The following is a 19,216-nucleotide window of genomic DNA, read 5'->3' as shown; positions in this document are numbered from 1 at the left end:
GGATTCACTAACCTGATGGATTTAGGTTATCATGCCATTTACTGCATGGTGGTCCAAAAATAGGTAAAAACATAATCTATAAAAAGTGTCTCTAGAGTAGGACATCTAAAAACTTAATTAGCTTTTATAACTAAAAGGTTCAAAAGTTTGAAATACCTCTCCAAAACCAGCAACATTTGAAGTATTACTTCAGTGCTCCTCTGCACTTTGTACTTTTTTATCTTTGGATATTAACTCCTGCTTTGGTCACCCATGTTCCCAATTCTCTTACAAATACTTCCACCCTTCCTTCAGGTACCATGTGAGCAGGACAAACTTGTCAGCAACTATGTGTAAAATTTCATAACTTTAGCTGGAAGAAATCAGCATGAAAGCCTTCTAACAACAGCTAGCCAGCATTACTTGTGCCTACTGCAGCCCCTTACACTGATACCTTACTCTTACTTAGGAATCTTTCCATTTTTCCTCTGCTCTGTCTCCCTGATAAAGCCCACCTCTTCAGGGAAATGTTACCAATATTTCTTACAGTTTGGCAGTGGAAAGCTGGGCAGGACTCTCTGTACACATCACCAAAAGGTGGAACCACCAATCACCACTGAAGCTGCATCTCCTCTTCACCTCCCAAAAAATAATTACTTAACATGACTCTTGTAAGTCATGGATATGAAGCGTATCATGCAGTTGCTATCCAGATATGGCCTTTATTTCCTATCACAGTACTACTGTTAATATTCATAAAGCAACATTTTGTCTACAAACTCTGAAACAAGTTCTCCTTCCTCAAAGATATATAAGTTTTTGATTAGGGTGGATGAAGTAAAGGAGGAGTCATAGGATCAACTACTCCCTTCAGTGACATTCTTTCATTCTTACAACAAAACCTGTAATTTTGCAACAATTGCATCATGCCTGAAGGGACAAAAATATCAAAGTGTTTTGTCTGTGCCTGTTTTATGATCCTTGACCACCTCAGTAGGAAGTCAGCAATTCCCAAAAGGAGCTGAATGAATATGAAACCTCTATTTGACCTCCTTCTTAAGAGTGAATTCATACCCCTATCCTGCAGAACAAAGTCTGCAATGTATCTTACTGAAACTGTATCTCACACTTCAGGTCTCAGTTCAGGGTTCTCTTGTCAGTAATAAAAAGGAAAAAGAAAAAAAAAAAAAGGAGCACTCCAAACAGCATGGGTTTGGTGACAAAAGCAGTGTGATCTTTTACTTAGCTCCATTTATTTATTTCTGTCAAGAACTTTTAAACACAGCTTAGATACTATAAATACACGCATATGCTCCCCTCTCCCACGTTATAGTCAACCGCAGATTATACTAAACTAGATACGACCATTACCATGGACACAAGCTAAAGTAAACAGTAACCTGATGTCAGTTACTCTGACAGAAGCGCGGCTGTTTTTCTACATGCATCTTTGTCAGGTCAGGAAACTCGGTGAATGCTGTTTGACCAGTGCTATTGCAGAGAGAACAAAATTACATGGTCTTCTTAGGGAAAAAACTGATCTCAGCTGCAGAAGTGCCAGCAGTAAGAGTCTCCTTACAGCTTACTCTGTCCTACAGCTACATGTACCCTTGGAACATGGCAAAAAATCTTCAACAAAAAGCAACCTGATAAGATAAAGATAACCTATGAGTCTGATAAAACAACATAGGAGTGTCATAATGCTCAGTTCAAACGGGGGACCTTGGAACCATGTGCAGCTTTGAATCTTGCTCCAAACCATATGCCAGCAATTCAGTTGCTGATCAGAGCAATAATTAAAAGCTGCTGAAAATAGGCAGAAGTACTGACTCCTCCATTTCCTGCTGCTTGAGCTATAATGTCTGCTCTGATCAAGAACCCTGGCAAAAGCAGAAACCTGACTCCACAAAAGGAACCCAGAAGAGTTCAATTTGCTCCACTTGCAGAAATCTTACAAGCTATCCACCAGAGGTAATTTTTTACCTTTGTTCTTTAATTTGTGCATGCTTAAAGGCAGCATTAACATTTCTCTATTTTTTCCCGTTTTTATAGTATTTACTTTTTTTTACAAAATAAATTCAGGTGCATGTTAAGTGTTGGTCTTTTTTCCAACTTTGCTAGAAGGCTGAATCAAAGACAGTGCACCTGGAAACTGAATTTTCTCAGCACTCAGCATGGAGGTAAGGTATTCTCTTACTGAGTTAATTCTTTTACAACTACTCATCATATGTTTGACCAGAGTTTGTATTTAAAAATAAAATTTTAAAGAATATGACTGAACAGACCTTCTATTCCTAAAACCCCAATTCCCATAGCTCAGGATCAGTGTCATCAGTTTACCAGGCCCACAAGGTGACCTTCTGCCAGAACAATTCAGTTTAGAACTAGGCTATCTAATCAAAAGCAAAAGCAGAAGAACCTACTACCTCAGTCACAGGTAAATAAAACCAAAATATTGATGCTGCTTTTATGTAGAACATAGAATTTGTACCAGGCCTGGAAACATCTTGACGAACCAAGTGCTGATAAGCATTTACAAGTTCCCTATCACACATGCACTGCAACACCTCATAAAATACATCCTGCCTTCAGGTTTGTGGGCAGAAGTCCATATGAAATGGAGAATTAACCAGGCAAGAAGTGTAGAAGAAAGATGTAGATTCAATCATCCAGTGTTACTCCTCCCACTGTTAGAAACCGTAACTTCCAGGAACATCTGGGTCTATAAAGGAAGAACTGGAAGAACCAGGTACATCTGAAGAGGAATAAAACCTAGCATGATGAATAAGAAAACTCTCTAGATGGAGGCCATGCAACTCTTCTGTAAGACAGCTATCTGCTCAAGAAACACATAAAGAGATTTCTAGATGTCCTGGAAAAAAATATAGTGGACATCTAAAATCTCCACCCTCTCAGTAAGCACTACTTTAATTTCACATATGACACAGAAAGGGCACCAAACAAAATACTACAGAACAAAACACATGGGCAACAAAGGCGCTTTTCTTCACGGAAAATTTGAAATGCAGAAAGAATACATCTCTGCACAATACACTAAATGCTATCTATGTAACACCACCTATTGTTTGCAACTGTCACAGCTGAACAGACCAAAGGGCATATGAAACAAAAAAGTCACAGTAAAAAAAAAAGGCAACCACAGAAACCTCTGTTTAATACTAAAATAACCTGAAGCACCTAAATCTGATGAACATTTTCAGTATGTATTTAGTGCCCCTGAAAGCACAGTAAATGCAGACCTTGTGGTTTTCCTCAGAAACAGAGAAAACAGATGAAGCTCTAACAGTTTTCAGCAAGGATTCAGAAAGGGAATTATGAAAGCAGAACTGAGAGGTACCAGATATTCATTTGCTAGTGAATTACCTTTATTCTGATTGCATACCACAAGTTTTACTTGGAAAGACAGCAGAAAATTCTAAATGAAAGCTATTTCCCTGAGAATAGAAGAGACAAAACACCATGCACCAGCCATAGAAAGAAACTCATAAATTCTTCAGAAAACTCAGAAAGAATAAATTTTTTCAATTGAATATATTGTGAAAAAATATCATTTAGTAACACCCTACCAACCATACCTACCATACCAGTAATATGGACAGACATATTCTCAGCCTACAGTTTACTAAAGTAAACAATATAAGCCAGTTCACAGACTGTAACAGGATATTCCAAATGTTAGCCTTTAAAAGGTAGTAGCAACTTTGTTACAGAAGTTTCCCACAAGCAAACTACATGCAATTATAATTTCCTGTAAATTTTACCACAACAAACAAACCTGAAGCTTTGACCCTCTTCCATGTTGTCCAGGGATTAAGCAGCTTTTAATCAAGAACTGTTAAATACTGACAATGTTAGACCTCCCCACGTTTCATTACAAGAGGAATAGCAAAGCAAGGACAAATGCACAGAAAACCGCAGACTGTGATAGATGAAGGAAAGGACAAATTATTTATGTCAGTCTATTTGCTATCCTTAGAGAAATACAACATTTGGTATACAGTTGCTCATCTTATCAGGAAGTCTCAGGATTTTTGTTACAACTTGATAACTAATGTCAGAAGCTGTGTAAAGAGAATGATCATGAGGGACACTAAGATCAGAGGAAAAAAAGACAGGTATCATATTTCAGACTATGAGATCACTTAGCCCAGGGTGTGTCTTCTTTGTAAATATAAATCAAAGAAATCAAATTACCTGCAATACTAAAAATAATAAAGGAATAAAGAGTCTGTGTTTAATCAAAGAGAAGCAAATCTCTCTGACTGGGAAGGGCATTATAAAGAGCTGCAGTAAAAAAATAAGGTATTTCTGGGGTTTTTACATATTTATTTACCTGTTTGTTTGTTTGTTTGTTTATACACACACACACGTATATATTTATATATTCATGGCTTTTTGTACTGAATCTCAAAATCAGGACATCTTATAACGTTGCATTACAATCCTTGTAATTCATTACCCTTACACTTGACATGAATCATAAATCATATCATAGTGCTGGGGAGCAAAGTCTATTCACAAGAAGATCACTTTTCAGTGGTTAAAATGATTTTACATCCCCAAATATTCGCTCCCTCAACAAGTCAGATGATATCTGAGAGAAATATACTACCCTTGTCATATGCCATATAGCATCTGTAAGATTTGCCTCCTGTCAAAAGCATAGTGAATATATATTAATGTTACCATTGAAAAGTACTTGGTACCTTCTGGCCAGGTTCCTATATTTCTATATTACAGAGAAAACATCAAATACAACACTCAATTTCTTGTTTCACCATAAAATTTGTCAAGAAATTCTGTATTTTAAAGGAATAGTTACAATGGGCTTTAAGATTGCTTGCTCTCATAGGCTTCAGATCATCAGTGGAAGTTTTGCTACTGACACTCAAGGCAACAGAATTGGGGTATATTAGGTGGAGAAAAAGAACATATCTTTTTTAAAAAAGAATGGTTTGTACTATTACTATCCATTGAAGGGCCAGGCTAATGCCAGATATTTCTGACGTCACCCATAACACAGGGAAGAAATTCAGTAACACACAAATAGGTTTTTGGTTTTAGGGTAGTTTTGAAAACCCAGATGTACAGGAAAACCTCAAAAAAAAACCCCAAACCCACAAACCATAAAAGACCCAAAACTCCACACTTGCACGTTTGTGTCCTTCCTTCTGACGCCAAGAAACCAAAGGGTGGCATGGACAACTTGACTGCAGCATTGACCCCTTGCCTGAATAAAGGCCACCCTGAACCCACATCCTGGGAGAAGGGCACAGGCTTCCTGCCCTACCTGTATCCATTGTCTGAACAAACAGTTTCATCCTCTGACCAAAGGTTTCTGCAAATAACCCACCTTTCCGGCACTTAAAATCCTTGTTTGCACATCTTCACCTGCTTGTAAAGATCAGTACTCCTGGGATATCAGGAAATCCATACTGATGTACTTAACTCCTCAGAGAGACTTAGAATACTACAACAGTAAAACTTTTCCATTGCACTGGAGGAATGTAAGAAATACCACCAGAGAAGAAGGGCAGTCTAGTGTTAAAAAATAAAAAACTAACAGGCAGGGGAATTTGTATAAATAGTCATAGCTCAGTTGAAGCTAATGGGCCTATGACAATTTACACTCACAATGGATATGGCCCGTGACTTCTGCTACCAGGTCCTTATTGAGTGTAACAACAGACCCAAAAAGCAATATTCCTTTACATTGAGCACACAGCATGAACAAATATTTCCTCCTTAATATCTGAAAAGTAGTACATCACAGAATCCCTTAAAGAATTCACTGAAAGTTCCAGTTACTGAACAGAACAATTATGTTGCATTTGACTTGAATATTTATCTACTAGTTACTAAAAAAAACAACCAGTATGAACTGAAACTCCATATTCAATGCCTAAGATCAGTAAAAAACAGCAGCTAATCTTTATTCCACACATTCTATCAGATTATGGACTTGTTCATACGAATCAAGATCTGAGAGAGCATTTTAAGCCAGTTAATAAATAAACTATTCACTGTATTTATTATTAACTATTATCTATAAATTATTATAGATGAAGTAACTAATTGAAATGTCATTAGCAAAAACACAGATACAAATGGACCTAGTGTTTGTGACAAACCAAAGAGAAGATGTTTGTTTGTCAAAGAGCAACCTGTAAACTTTACAACAACCTAATATGTAGGCTGTTGAAAATATTGCCAAAATGGATTATGAAATCAGTATTTTTAAATACAAAACTCAGGCTCCAAAGTCTGTCTCTAAAACATAATCCAAATAATGTTTTAAACATATAATTCTAATTACTATGGTAGGAGGATTCTTTTCTTACTAAATATTTAAAAATTACTTAAAGACAAGAAAGGGACAGAATATCAATAGTGTTTAATCACAGGCCTTCACTGATTCTTGACCCAAACTGGTTTCCTCAGTAGGCATTGCTTTAAGCAGGTGTCAGCACTCTTAGCTGAGCTGTGTCCTTAATAAAAGTTACTATGATCAATTATTTAGGTGGATAAAACTAAAGGAAAATGGTGTTGCCTTCCTTTCTTTCACACACTCATCCATCATTGCTCCTATAACATGAAAAACAGCCCTCACAGGCAAACATATACAAGAGAAAGAAACACATAAAAAGGTGGCAGGTCGCTCATTAGATAACTACATGCTGCTATGGCTTCTTGGTATCATATTCAGGTATTTATGATTGCTTTGCACCTTTAGAAAAGTTTTCAGTGTACATGTAAAACATGTAGTAGTTCCCAAGTACAGCCCATATGGAAGTATAGACATAGGTGGCAGGGTTGCTTTTACTACAATAACCTGGGTAAAACAGTCAAGGAAGCAAAACTAAACAAGGACGTCAATGTTCCGAATTTCTGTAAGAAACAGACTATTGTCCCTAGCTGTATAACCAGCCACAATCCTCCTGATTAACGTGTGTAACTTCAAACAGATGATCTAATATTCTGCCAACAACATTCTAACTTCTGCCTACAAACTCTCTCTTTCAGTTTACTCAAAGGACATTTTTGTAAATTCTCCCTTGGCTTTCATAGGTGTTAGCACATTGGGATGAAATCTTGAAATCACATGAGTCAGCTGGCAATCCAGGGAGGGCTGCAGATCTGTTTTGCTGAGTGTCAGATACTTTTAACAGAAACATTTCTGTTACAACCACGGTTAGTGAAAATTTGAAAAATAAAAACCTTCAGAAAACTAATTTCAACATATGGGAACACAAACCTGGCCATGCAGCATTCCAGCTTCTCACTCACCAAAGAAGCCATTATAAGCCTTCTTCCCCACCCCTTTATTTCAAGGCATGTTATCCCCCTCAGTGTTATGACCGTCTAATAAATTGCCTTTCTCTGACATCTCCAAGGAAAGTCAGCAGGGCCAACAGACCCTCTCTGAAGAGCCTCTAACAAGCTGTTCCCTCTTCCCTCTGCTGACAGAGGAAAGCAAAATTCTTAGCAGTTATCTATCCTCATCCTGCCATGCCGCCTTGAGTGAACAAGCACACACAGGTCAGCTCCAAAAAGGTCTTAGAAGAGTCCACCAGATGAAAATGTCATTATAACTGCTGCTGTATCAGACAACAAGTAAAACTGGCAGGGACCATCCTGGGCAGCTCAGAGAGGGCTCCAGCACTGGGGTTGCTCATGCCTTGGGGTCAGTGCAGGGGACCAGGCAGCTCCACCTGCGTGGATGGGCTTCGGCAAAGGAGAGATGTGGCTGGGGGGACAGAGCTGAGAGATCATGTCAGCTACCAGAGAAGATGGGAAAGCCATGCAGGGCAAGGAGAAAATAACTTTGATGACTGCAGTGCTGAGGGAGCGGGGGAAGGGCTATCTGGCCTCACCAAGGGGACTGGTCTGGGAACTGGGGTACCCTTCTCACCCTGCGAATGTGTGACAGAAGGGCAGCCCACCTCCCACCAGGCTACTCTGACCTTGTCTGCTGTGATCCCCACCCCACTCTCTAAATGCCACCAGGGATAAGCACAGTATGGTGATTATTATCTTTTACAAAATCCTTTAAATTTTCAGGTAGACGTTAATGCATTGTGTTTTACCTACAGAAGCAGATTTTGTGCACAAATAGGAATTTTTTAATACATTAAAATATATACAATAAATAGATTAAATAAATATTAAAATATAAAATGGATTTTAAAATATAAAGTGGATTTAAATCCACTGACAGAACTTTATATATATGCCAGGAAGACAGGTAGGAAATAGAAAAACTTGAGAGAAAAGACTGTGAAAGCATGGCTGAAAATTGCAAGTCATAAAAATCCAAAGAGAAAGGGAGGTTAAAAGTAGGACAAAGGAATGATTTAAAACAAACAAACAAAAAAATGAAATCCTCTGGACATGTCTTAAGCTTTTCATTTTGGTTGTGGGTTTTTTTTTGTTTCTTCAATTATGGGGAATATAAGCTTTCTACAAAGTGCTTCCTGGCCTTTTTTCAGAGGTTAAAAATTAAAATGTTTCTGCAAAAAGGAAAAAAGTCAAGTAATTATTTTTATTTTTTTTCAGAATTAAAAATGTTTTAACTGACCATGCCATTAAAAATTTCATTTTTGGAAGAATATAAGCAAATGAAAAAGTGAAAATAACTGTACTGGCATAATTTTTTTTTTCTTCCTTCAGAAGAAAGAAGAAAAAAAAAATATGCCAGTACAGTTAAAACAGAACAAAGGTGGCTTTTCTATCTCAGTTACCACAGAGATTACACATCAGATAGCAAACAGCTTTGCAAAACACCTAGAAATGATCATAGCACCACCTATAAACTGGCTATGTAATTATATGTAGAAGTATGCATCTTCAAAGTCTTCTGCAGAACATTTTCATTAAAACTACAGAAACATCAGGTATTTACTGAATTGTCAGTTTTCCAGTTTTAAAGAAAAATTAGCATATTCCACCCACTTGGAAAACTCAACATCATCTAAATTATGTCTTTAAAAACATCCAAGTGACAATATGAAATACTTGTGAGTTTCTCTGCTACTTTTCATTTATGCAAAATGAAATAATTCTAGGCAATGTTGCAGAAAGTTAGTTTGCAAATACTTCCCAATATTACAGACAATTATCATAGCTTCTCTTTGATAAGGCTTATTTGAAATTTTCCACAGTCTGAAGATTTTTTTTTTTTTTTTTTTACTTTAAAGGAAATTGTTAGGTGTTTCAAAACATAAGGGAAGCTTTTAATATTTCTTTTCTCTTCAGAAAAAAAGTAAATTTAAACCCCAAACACAACCAGTACTAGTAGAAGGAGCAGCCACTTGTTTGTGATGCTATTACATTGTCTTGCCATTGAGCAGACACATGAGACTCTCATCAGCCCAATCTATGAGAGTGCACCTGATATTCTCCAAATACTGCGTATACAGCAGGCTTTGCATGCATATGTGACAAAAGAAAACTGCTTGGCACCCATGGTTATCTCCTAAGGTTGACTGAGGCACTGCTGTGAGAAGTTTGTGAAGGGCCCAGGATGGCAGGGACTCTGGAAGTGGGATGAAGAGGCAGGGCAGGGATGCATGCAGTGGCTACCACCAGAGGAGCACATGTCTCCCTCAAATCTGGAGCAAAAACAAATGATTTTTGTGTCTCACCATTTCTTTCTGTCAATGGGTGAAAAAGGATGTGTCTCCTGTTCTGGGATGGCAGTGCTGGAGACAACAGTCTATTATTAGTGTTACCCACTTGTCATCTGGCTCCAGCAGCCGAGGTCTGGCTAGGACAGCTAAGGAATCCAGAATTCATCAAATAATTTTGGTGTGTTGTCATAACTTCACATAGTAGGTTTGCTGGCTTTTTCCAAATTAGGAAAATTAGCTTTTTCTCCACAGGTAATTCTATGCCAGTTTCAATCAAGGCCTCTAGAGTTCTCAAAAATTAAAAATAAACAGACACCCTTCTATTTCAGCCACTGGAAAAGGGTGGAAATGAACAAACTTCAGCTCTGTAGCTTCCTTTTTCTGGAGCTGGAGTAAGAGCACCCTGAATCACCCAAAACTGCTGGGAGGCTGAGATATTCATCCAACCTTTACATAATCCCAAAGGTAACTTCCCCTTACATTTCTTCCTTTGGACTTAAAATTACCTACTGAATGTTTATTAGACTGTATTTGCAAAAACTCCTCACTTCTTTTTCTTTACTTCCTGTGTATAACCAATTAATTCCTGATTGTCACATTTTTCCATTTAAATCTTTCCGCAATATAATAGTGGATGCTGGCTGCATTGTTCCACAGGCAAAATAGCTCACATTCCGAAGTCAGAATTAATATATTTTCAGGTGCCACACACATGATGCTATGCAAACATCATTAGCTAGATACTCTCTGAGTCGCAATTGTACCAACACCCAGCTGTGTAAATTAATGTAATGGGGTTTAACATTAATAAACTTTTCATGAATCAAAATATATGGCAAACTCAATTAGGAGAACAAATGCTTACCCAAGTTTAATACTTCAGCATTTAGTTCTCAATGCTTAAAAACTGAGATTCTGTATATACTGATATATCTGTCAGTCTGAATCACAGAGTATATAAAGGCACAATGATCACCCACTGCACATTATTGATGGAGTGCCTGGAACCTGAAACTGCTGATTTTGTGTTACATTTTTGCTTTTCTCTCCGTTCCTCAACCTGGTAAAAAAAAATATGCAGCTTCATTGCTGTATATGTAACTTCATTACACACTGAGGTGGTCTTTTCTACATTAATTACCATGTGCATGTATGAAAATGCTACTTTCAGCTATCTACAAATGAATATCACCACAGCAGCTCCAACCTGAAAAGTGACTACAGCTTCAGCTCTGTAACATGGCACACCTACAAGCATGCCTTAGTTCTAAGATTCAAATTCCTGCATAATTTAGCAGATATTTGAGCTGAGAATATGTTTTTTATGTAATGAAGCATTCATTGGACTCTGTGAACTTAAGGGTCTTTTCCTACTTAAGTGAGTCTATGGCTGGGAAGCAGCCCTGCAGAAAGGGATCTGGGGGTGCTGGTCTGCAGCAGCTCAGGGTGAATCAGCAGTGTGTGCCCGGGCAGCCAGGAGGGCAAACCCCATCCCGGGCCGCATCAGACACAGCATCACCAGCTGTGGCTGGGATCATCCTGCTGGATTCAGCCCTGCTGCGGCCTCACCCTGAGTCCTGTGTGCAGTGCTGGGCCCCACAGCCTGAGAAGGGTGGGAAGGGCCCTGAATGGTCCAGAGGAGGACAACAGAGCTGGTGGAAGGGCTGGAAGATACATGCCATGAGGAGTTGCTGAGGACTTTGGATTTTGCTGCTTTTGGAGAGCAGGAGGCTGATGGGTGACTTTACTGCTCTCTCTAGGGCTATGAAGGGAGGAGGAGAAGGAGGCGCTGGTCTTTTCTCCCGGGGGTTCAGCTACAGTACACATGAGAACGGTTCAAAGCTGCATTGAGGGAGGTTCCAAATAGATAATTAGGAAACATTTTCTTGCCAAGAGGGTGGTCAAACTTAAACGGGCTTCCTAAAGAGAGGGTCTATGCCCTGTGCCTGTCAGTGCCTTAAAAGGAGGCATCTGAACAACGGTCTTAATAATGGGCTTTAACTTTCATCAGCCCATGGAGTGATCAGGAAGCTGGAATAAATGGAATAACTGTAGGTCCCTGCCAACTGCAGCTACTGTATCATATTATGCTGTATTGCATTATATTTTATTGTATCGTATTTTATTCTATTATTTTCTCTTTTGTGTGTTTACTCCTCTGTTAGTTACTGTGCAATAATAAAATTACTTTGTTGCGATTAGGCAGGCAGAAAAAAGGAGGTTTGTCAACATAATTTTGCAAAACTGAGTCATATATAAGTATAAGAATATCTATATGCAGGTCAGCCTGCTGAACTTAGGAGATATTTCCCAACTTGAAGGAAAGCACGGTGAGGCAGGAGAAAAATGTTTTTCGGCATGCAAATTCAACAGCTGGGAAAACTTAGGATGGGTGGAAGTATGTGTATGCGTGTGAATAAATATTTATAAAAACAAAGATTCTGTGATATACCATTGCTTGTGTCCCATCTAAAGTACTCCTTTGCCTCTATTATGTTATTGGAGTGAACAAAATGAGAATTTGGATGCTTAAGATTAAGCTTTTTGAGTAGTATGAGAAACTGCTGATGACACATGCTTCTTGCAGCCCTACTTTCAGAGCAGTACTACCTCAAATATTTCAGATTTTAGACTTAACAAAGCAGTACCGATTTAAAACAGATTTCCTTACTGAATTTTATTTCTTCTTCTCCAAAAATAATTCCTTCCATCACTGCTAATGCTATTTAGTTTTGAATAGAATGGTTCAAATGTTATTGGTTTGTACCATCTGTTTGACTTTTTCTCATGTACACTAGATTAGCTGCATCTAGGTTTTTTGGCTCTTTCAAACTGAAATAGAGAACATAATAATACAAAACTAGGGAAAATCTAACCATAAAGCCATAAAAATTGAAAGGATGATTTATGGTGTGGTGTTCCAGCATTATCTCATTTTGTTAAATTACCTACTTTTCATTAGAATAGTCTTCCTTTATCTTTGTGCCTAACTACAACATTCACGCTTTCCTTGTATGCAGTTAGAGGCTATTCAGTCTCCTAAGGAACTCTAATTAAACTCAATGTGGCATCAAATGCCTACAGGAAGTCTCAGGGACACATAACTGTCCTTTTGTAAGACATACAATAAATACTTTGAAAGCCATTTAAGCTACTGAACAAATGAGAGTAGGGGAGGGATAGAGGGAAGAAGTAAAATCTAAACACACTAAAGATTGCTGGTTGTATCAGGGATGTCCAACAGCTGCAGTAGCTACTTGCCAAAAGCCCAAGGGCCATTACTACTTTGAATATCAATTTACATATATCCTTAAAGGGAGTAACAAGTGTCTTACTTTGCTTGCAAGGTCTTTGGTAGTTTAATACAAACTGTTTCTCTGAGCTACTAAAACCTAAGCACCTGCTGCTGATCCGGAATTTGCTGGGAGAGGGCGTGTTGGGGTCACATATTTACAAAGAGCTGTAAACTGGCTCTTTGCCATGTGTTGCACAGCTTACAGTCGCACCTTACAGCTCGTCTGATGTAACAGCCTAGGCTTTTTTGGCTATCAAAAACCTAGCCACTGCTATTTAGACTAGGAAGCGGGCTGTGAGTGAATTCTCATCCACAGAAAACAACTCCCTTAAATATCCATATACAAGCTAAAGTTCTAAATTTTGAAAAAAGAACTCTTAGGAAAGAAAGTATTTGTTTTGTTGGGTGTAGTGCATGCTTGTAGCCCTACATATAATGAATTACATTCAGTACAATGCATGATCCAACCCATTTAAAAGCATCTTGATGGTACTGCTAATAACAAGTGGGCAAGTGTTTCCTACAATTAACCCTACATTAGCTTAACTGTAAGAAATGTAACTAAATACCACTTCTTCATGAGGTATTTAGAAACCTTGCCCAGCTACGGGTCAAGTCCTGTAAGGCTGGTTTTCTGTCTTTCCCACCTGTCTGTCTCAGTAAAGCAATGCATCTGCATTACACTTTAATTTACACAAGGGCATTCGATTTATACAATAGCAAAAAGAAGGTAAAACTTTCATGAAGATTTATTTTTCATCACCTGTGCATATGCTTGGCTTTCTTTGTGTTTTGGGGGAACAACATGGGCTAGTGAGCATAACAGATTGAAACCAACCATTATCCTGTTTTCTCCCTACATATTCCCTGTAAACTTCTTTCTTCAGTTCTTCCCTTACACTAACGGAAAGGAAAGAACCTACCACTTGTAATAGTTTCCCCAGATAACAAGCTGCAGGAATACAGACACTTGTGGTATGGATATCAGTTTAAATACACACCTGGCTTTTAAAATTCATCAACTTTGCATGTGCATTGAATTTCTACTTCTACCACTAAATAATGTAAAATGCATTAAATTGTTCATTATTTATTTACTTGTGATTAGAAAGCATTTAAGTGGAAGATTAAAGCTGAAGAAACAATGTCATGCAGGAAGAAGTCGTGAGCTGGTGCAGTGCAAAGCAATCTGAAAGAGTATTTCCACTGCTCTTTAACCCTGCCTTGAATTACATATGTTCTGGGGGTTAAAATGAGAGGGGGTAAAGTATTTTTTGAAATGCATGAGTAACATTAAGATAAAAATTTCAGGTTTTATTACAAGATAGACTGTCAGCTTCCTCTGAGTACATCTTACATCTCTGGGCAGAACAGAGTATAAATTTTAGTTATATGTTAATTTGTGATGTCATAAACTTCTGAGCCTTTTTAGGCTGTATCCATAACAAGAGGAAAAACTGAAAAATTGCACTCTAGAATAGATAAGAAAGAAAAAAATTTAGTGCAACCTTTGTTTTAGTTCTGTCCTTCCTCCAAATTTCCTGTCTTGGCCTGAAGGACTGTCAAAGGACATTTAAAATGATGAAGTCAAAAGCAGATCTGAGATTGTGGATCAAAATCCCCTGAAAGGAGCCCCAAACCCACAGGAGGGTGAAATACAGCCTCCCCCTCAGCCTTGAGAGAAAAAAGGGAAACTGACACACAGGGGCTAAGAGGGAATTGCAGCATGTTTCAGCCAGATCCCCAAATTGGATTGTCAGGGAGTCAGGAAACCTGCCAAGACAAACACATGCTGTTTAATGTAGACCAGCCCAAGATAATCTGTGCCCCAGTTCCTCACTCATAAAACAGGATAACATTCCATGCTTTATGGGGAGAGGAACGTACCCAAAACATTTTGAAATAATCTGATCCCATAGCAAAGGAAGGCAAAAAATTCCCAAGATCCATCATGTCCATTTGATGTACAAAACACGGAAAGACAAAGGTTAAACAACTTGCTGCAATCACACAGAAGAGACACAAGTACAGTCAGAAATTAAATCCAGACCTCTGAAATTACAGTCCAGTGTTTTAATCACAAAATTCTTTTTTTTTCCTTGATTAAAACAGGAAATGAAAACACAAGTATGAGCTTATTCTGTAACTCCAACATATTACCACAAGCATCTTAAAAAATCATACATCCTAAAAAAACATGGCTGTCTCAGCCACATGAATATTTTGATGAAACAAAAGACATGCATGTCATTCTGGAGGAAGCACATCATCAAACACCTGGTCCTTATGGGCCTGAATAAACACTGTAACCTCTGAGTTGAAACAACCTTGTATTGTTTTAAAAAAACCATCTGTTTATGTGAATTTTAAGATAATCTTGTATAATTTACAAGATTAACAGCATTATCTGTGGCTGAACCACATTGAGAACAAAGAAATTTGCCACACCACTTAAGGAAAGAAGAAGATATAAATGGTGCTGTTATTTGACGTTAAGGAAATTCTTTCTTTTTATTGTGATGTCAGATACCTTTGGTTTGCCAGACAAATTCAGTTTACAAAACTATTTTTCCCCTCAGTTACTGTCTTTCACATGGTAGACCCCACGCAGGGGTAGGGAAGCAACCTGTGGGTGAAGGACTCTCATGATCCACTGCTTTCTACCTTCTTTCCCAAGACTTTATATTCTCTTTTACATCTTGTAATTCATGATGAAGATTCATCACATGATGCAAATTACTTTGTTTCTATCATAAAGATATACGAGTGCCCCTCACATCATACAGAAATTCCCCTTTGGTATCACAGAAAAGGTGTGCTTTGGGATATGGAGACCATGGAGAATAAATTGCTCAGGAACCCAGCCTCCTAGCTGGAGTTTTAACACAGCCACATTACTGGTTTTTAGACATTCTGTTTTACACTGCTTGAAAGAACGTTTTTTTTTCCCTAACTACAATTGCTTCATCATTTTTCTTCAATGGGCTGAATCTTAAAAAATTTCCTGTTATCCCAAATTACTTGAAAATCAGGCATAAGGACATGCAAATTTATTCTGGTTGATTAATACCTAAAAAACTCCTCCACAGAGTACTGATGGTTTCTATTTGGTGGCAGAGTTTCTTCTCACCTATTTCTCCTAAGAATCCAGCATACAGACATCAAAGGCTGCAAACCCATAACTGATCTTAGTCAGAGTTCAATAAAAGACGGACTTCCCAAAGTTTCTTGGAAAACCCAATTCCTCTGCATAGGGAAAGAGATGTTCAGCTCCTGCCATCCTGAGCAGATTTCAGAAAGGTCACCTAGGGAAAAGTGCAGCAGTGACAACAGAGATGTTTCCCATACACTTGGCAAGGACTGAACTCAGGGGCATTACTTTCAGACTGCATTCTGTGTGCCTTCCTTACTTTGCAAAGGCCTCATCAGATTTTCCAGAAGCCCTTAAGAGCCAACAGACTGAATATTCAAATATTAGATGTCTTCCATCCCTTCAAGGTGTCACTAATACAGTTAAACTTCTTCAAAAGAGGTATTTCCTCAATGGGTAAAATTTAATCTAACCATTCCATTCAAAAGAAAAATATTAGACTAGAGAACACACAGTCTTTTAGAATGATGTTATCTTCTAAGAGCAACACTTCTAGAAGGAAAGACAGCTGTTTAGCCCTTCTGTTCTTAAGATGCCAAGATATTAATGCCCATTGCTTTGTTTTAAATCACAGTATAAAAACATTCTCTGGTGTTTGTCAAACATTTATTTTACATTCACACACTTGTAACTTTCTGAAGGATAGGATGTCTTTCTTTTGAGAAGCAAAGCTAAAAATATTAATGACGCAAAAGGTAAAAGCATAATGCATTGAGAGAAAGGATTGCTAAAGGGTTGTGCTCCAGTAAAATAACCCTTTAGTAGCACAGTCCTCTGGACAGCAAAGACTAATCAGAAACATTTTTTTGATCACATTTTGATTTTTTTTTTGTTAATTGATTAATTTGATAAATAGAATAGATTGTTACTACAGAGAAAATCCCTAGAAATATTTACACATATGGATCTTGACAGAAAATAAAGACACCTCCAAATAATCTGCAGCAATTTATGACTATGTATTTAGTTGAAAGTTTTTACATTTAGATTTTTATGAAAATGTCTCAGCTTCTTTACCTGAAGATCAAGATGCTCTTTTGCGCTGGCAAGTCTGACTGCATAACACACATTTTCTCTCCGGCAATCTTTAATTGCTGATTAATTCTAAGAATCTACAGCATGGTCTGCATAAAAATACCTTGCTAGATAGTATCTACATAGGTAATGTTTCTTATCCCTTAATATTCATTAGGTATAATTTTAAACCATATTACAATGGTTTTATGTTTCAGGTTTCCACTGAAGCATGTCTTTTTTGAAGCACTAATACCAACAGCAATTGCTCTTGTGTGCGAGGCTGCACTGTGCCGACAGTGAATGGAAAGAGTCCTTAGCTCCGTGAGAGATCCTTCCAATCAGTTAGGTATTTCTTTGCCTTTTTCCACCCTTCCTCTTTTCTGGCTTACAAAATAACCTGCATGATTTTATACAAAATATTTGGTTTTTAAAAAATCATGATCAGTTTCTGAGAATAAAATGATTATACCACCAAAACATGGCATTTTATTTGAAGGACTGATTTTAAGAAAAACTGATTCAAGTAAGCATGTAATGAGGCAATGATCTCTAATCCCTGAAAGTTCCTGGGCCTCATATGATAAGACCCTCATGACTTCTCACTAGACCTTTGACCTGACCTCGTTTTTCTGAAGTTTCAGGTTTCCCTCAATCTAGATATTAAAAAGAAAATAATCCAATCGTAGTGTACTCTTCAGCTTTTAATGGCAGGTCCAGAACAATGATGGCACACTATGCTTCCAACACCAACGGTACAAGACACAATGTGAAGTGTCATAACCCAAATGACAGGATTTTTAAATTATTCTTTTTCCTAGTTATTTATTTATTTATTTTAATTTAGCGTTCCAAACCAGCAAAAGTTGCATAGCAAAGCAAAAAAAAAGTAGGAAAAACCAGGATGAAGGATGTTTTGGGAACCCTAATTTATATCCACCCGAGGAAGTCACATATGCAGTAACTCTTCACTCTATCAGTTGAAATGTTCTTCTTATGTTGACATATGTGAAATATTAAGAAGTTCATTCTCAGTACAGGAGAAGCACTTGGAAAATACTAGGGAAGCCAAAAGAAAATTAATTACTTGCTCTATAACAAAAGTATCAATGTAAAATTTGGTTCTCAGGTCTATTGTTCTGACAGAGGCCAGAAAAGAAAGGCCAAGGAAAATGTACCCTGTGATAAGCAACAAGGACCAACTGGTGGTGGCTGATACAGAGAAAGATGAGTTATTCAATGACTTCTTTGCCTCAGCCTTCATCAGCAGTCACCCCTTCCACTAAAGTCCTTGATCCTCTGTGTGGCTATGGGGGAGTGAAGTCTCTCCCACTGTAAGTGAAGTTTGGGTTCACTTGTTGAAGCTGAATAGCCCCCAGTCTATGGGACTTGACGAGATACGCTCCAGAGTCCTGAGGGAACTGGCTGATGTTCTTGCCATAACAATATCATCATATTTGAAAACTCAAGGCAGCCAAGAAAACTTCCTGGTAAGGGAAAAAGGGAAACATCACTCCCATTTTTAAAAAGAGGAGAAAGGAAGATGTGAGGAACCACAGATTGGTGAGCCTCATCTCTGTGCCTGGAAAAATTATGAAGCAGATCCTCCTAAAAGTTATCCCACAGTATATAAAAGACAACAAATTGACCTAAGGCAGCCAGCACAGCTTTACTAAGGGCAAATTGTACCTGACCTATTGGGTGGCCTTTTGTGACAAGGGACAGCAACAGTCAATAAGAGAACACAATAGATATCATCTATTTAGACTTCTGTAGGCCTTGGTACCATCTCACATGGTGAGATGATAAGATAAGGTAAGATCTCCTTATCTGCAAATTGGAGAGACATGGGTTTGGACTATTCAGTGGAGAGGAAACTGGCTGGATGGATGAATCCAGAAAGCTGTGGTCTAAGGCTTTGTGTTTAGATGAAGGCCAGTGATGAGTAGTGCCCCTCAGGGCTTTCTCTTGGGACTGGTGCTCCTCAATATCTTCATCAATGACACAGACAGTGGGATCAAGAGCACCCTCAGCAAGTTTGAAGATTATGCAAACCTGAGAAGTGCCATTGGGACAACTCAGGGACAGACTTGAGAAATGGGCCCATGAGGACCTCATGAAGTTCTA

General features: G+C 38.1%; 1 protein-coding gene across 1 annotated transcript in view; it reads right to left on the bottom strand.

Annotated features, from left to right (window-relative positions):
* ROR2 (ROR family WNT receptor 2) overlaps nucleotides 1-19,216 on the bottom strand; it is a 141,236-nt gene that overhangs the window by 13,372 nt on the left and 108,648 nt on the right. The gene's annotated exons all lie outside the window — the stretch shown is intronic.

This window comes from Pseudopodoces humilis, chromosome 4, assembly GCF_049639895.1.
Source record: "Pseudopodoces humilis isolate 2021_Gansu_Grassland_sample_001 chromosome 4, ASM4963989v1, whole genome shotgun sequence".
NCBI classification, from domain to species: domain Eukaryota; kingdom Metazoa; phylum Chordata; class Aves; order Passeriformes; family Paridae; genus Pseudopodoces; species Pseudopodoces humilis.
Note: the sequence above shows the minus strand (reverse complement) of the source record. Positions and strands in the feature narration are given on the sequence as shown.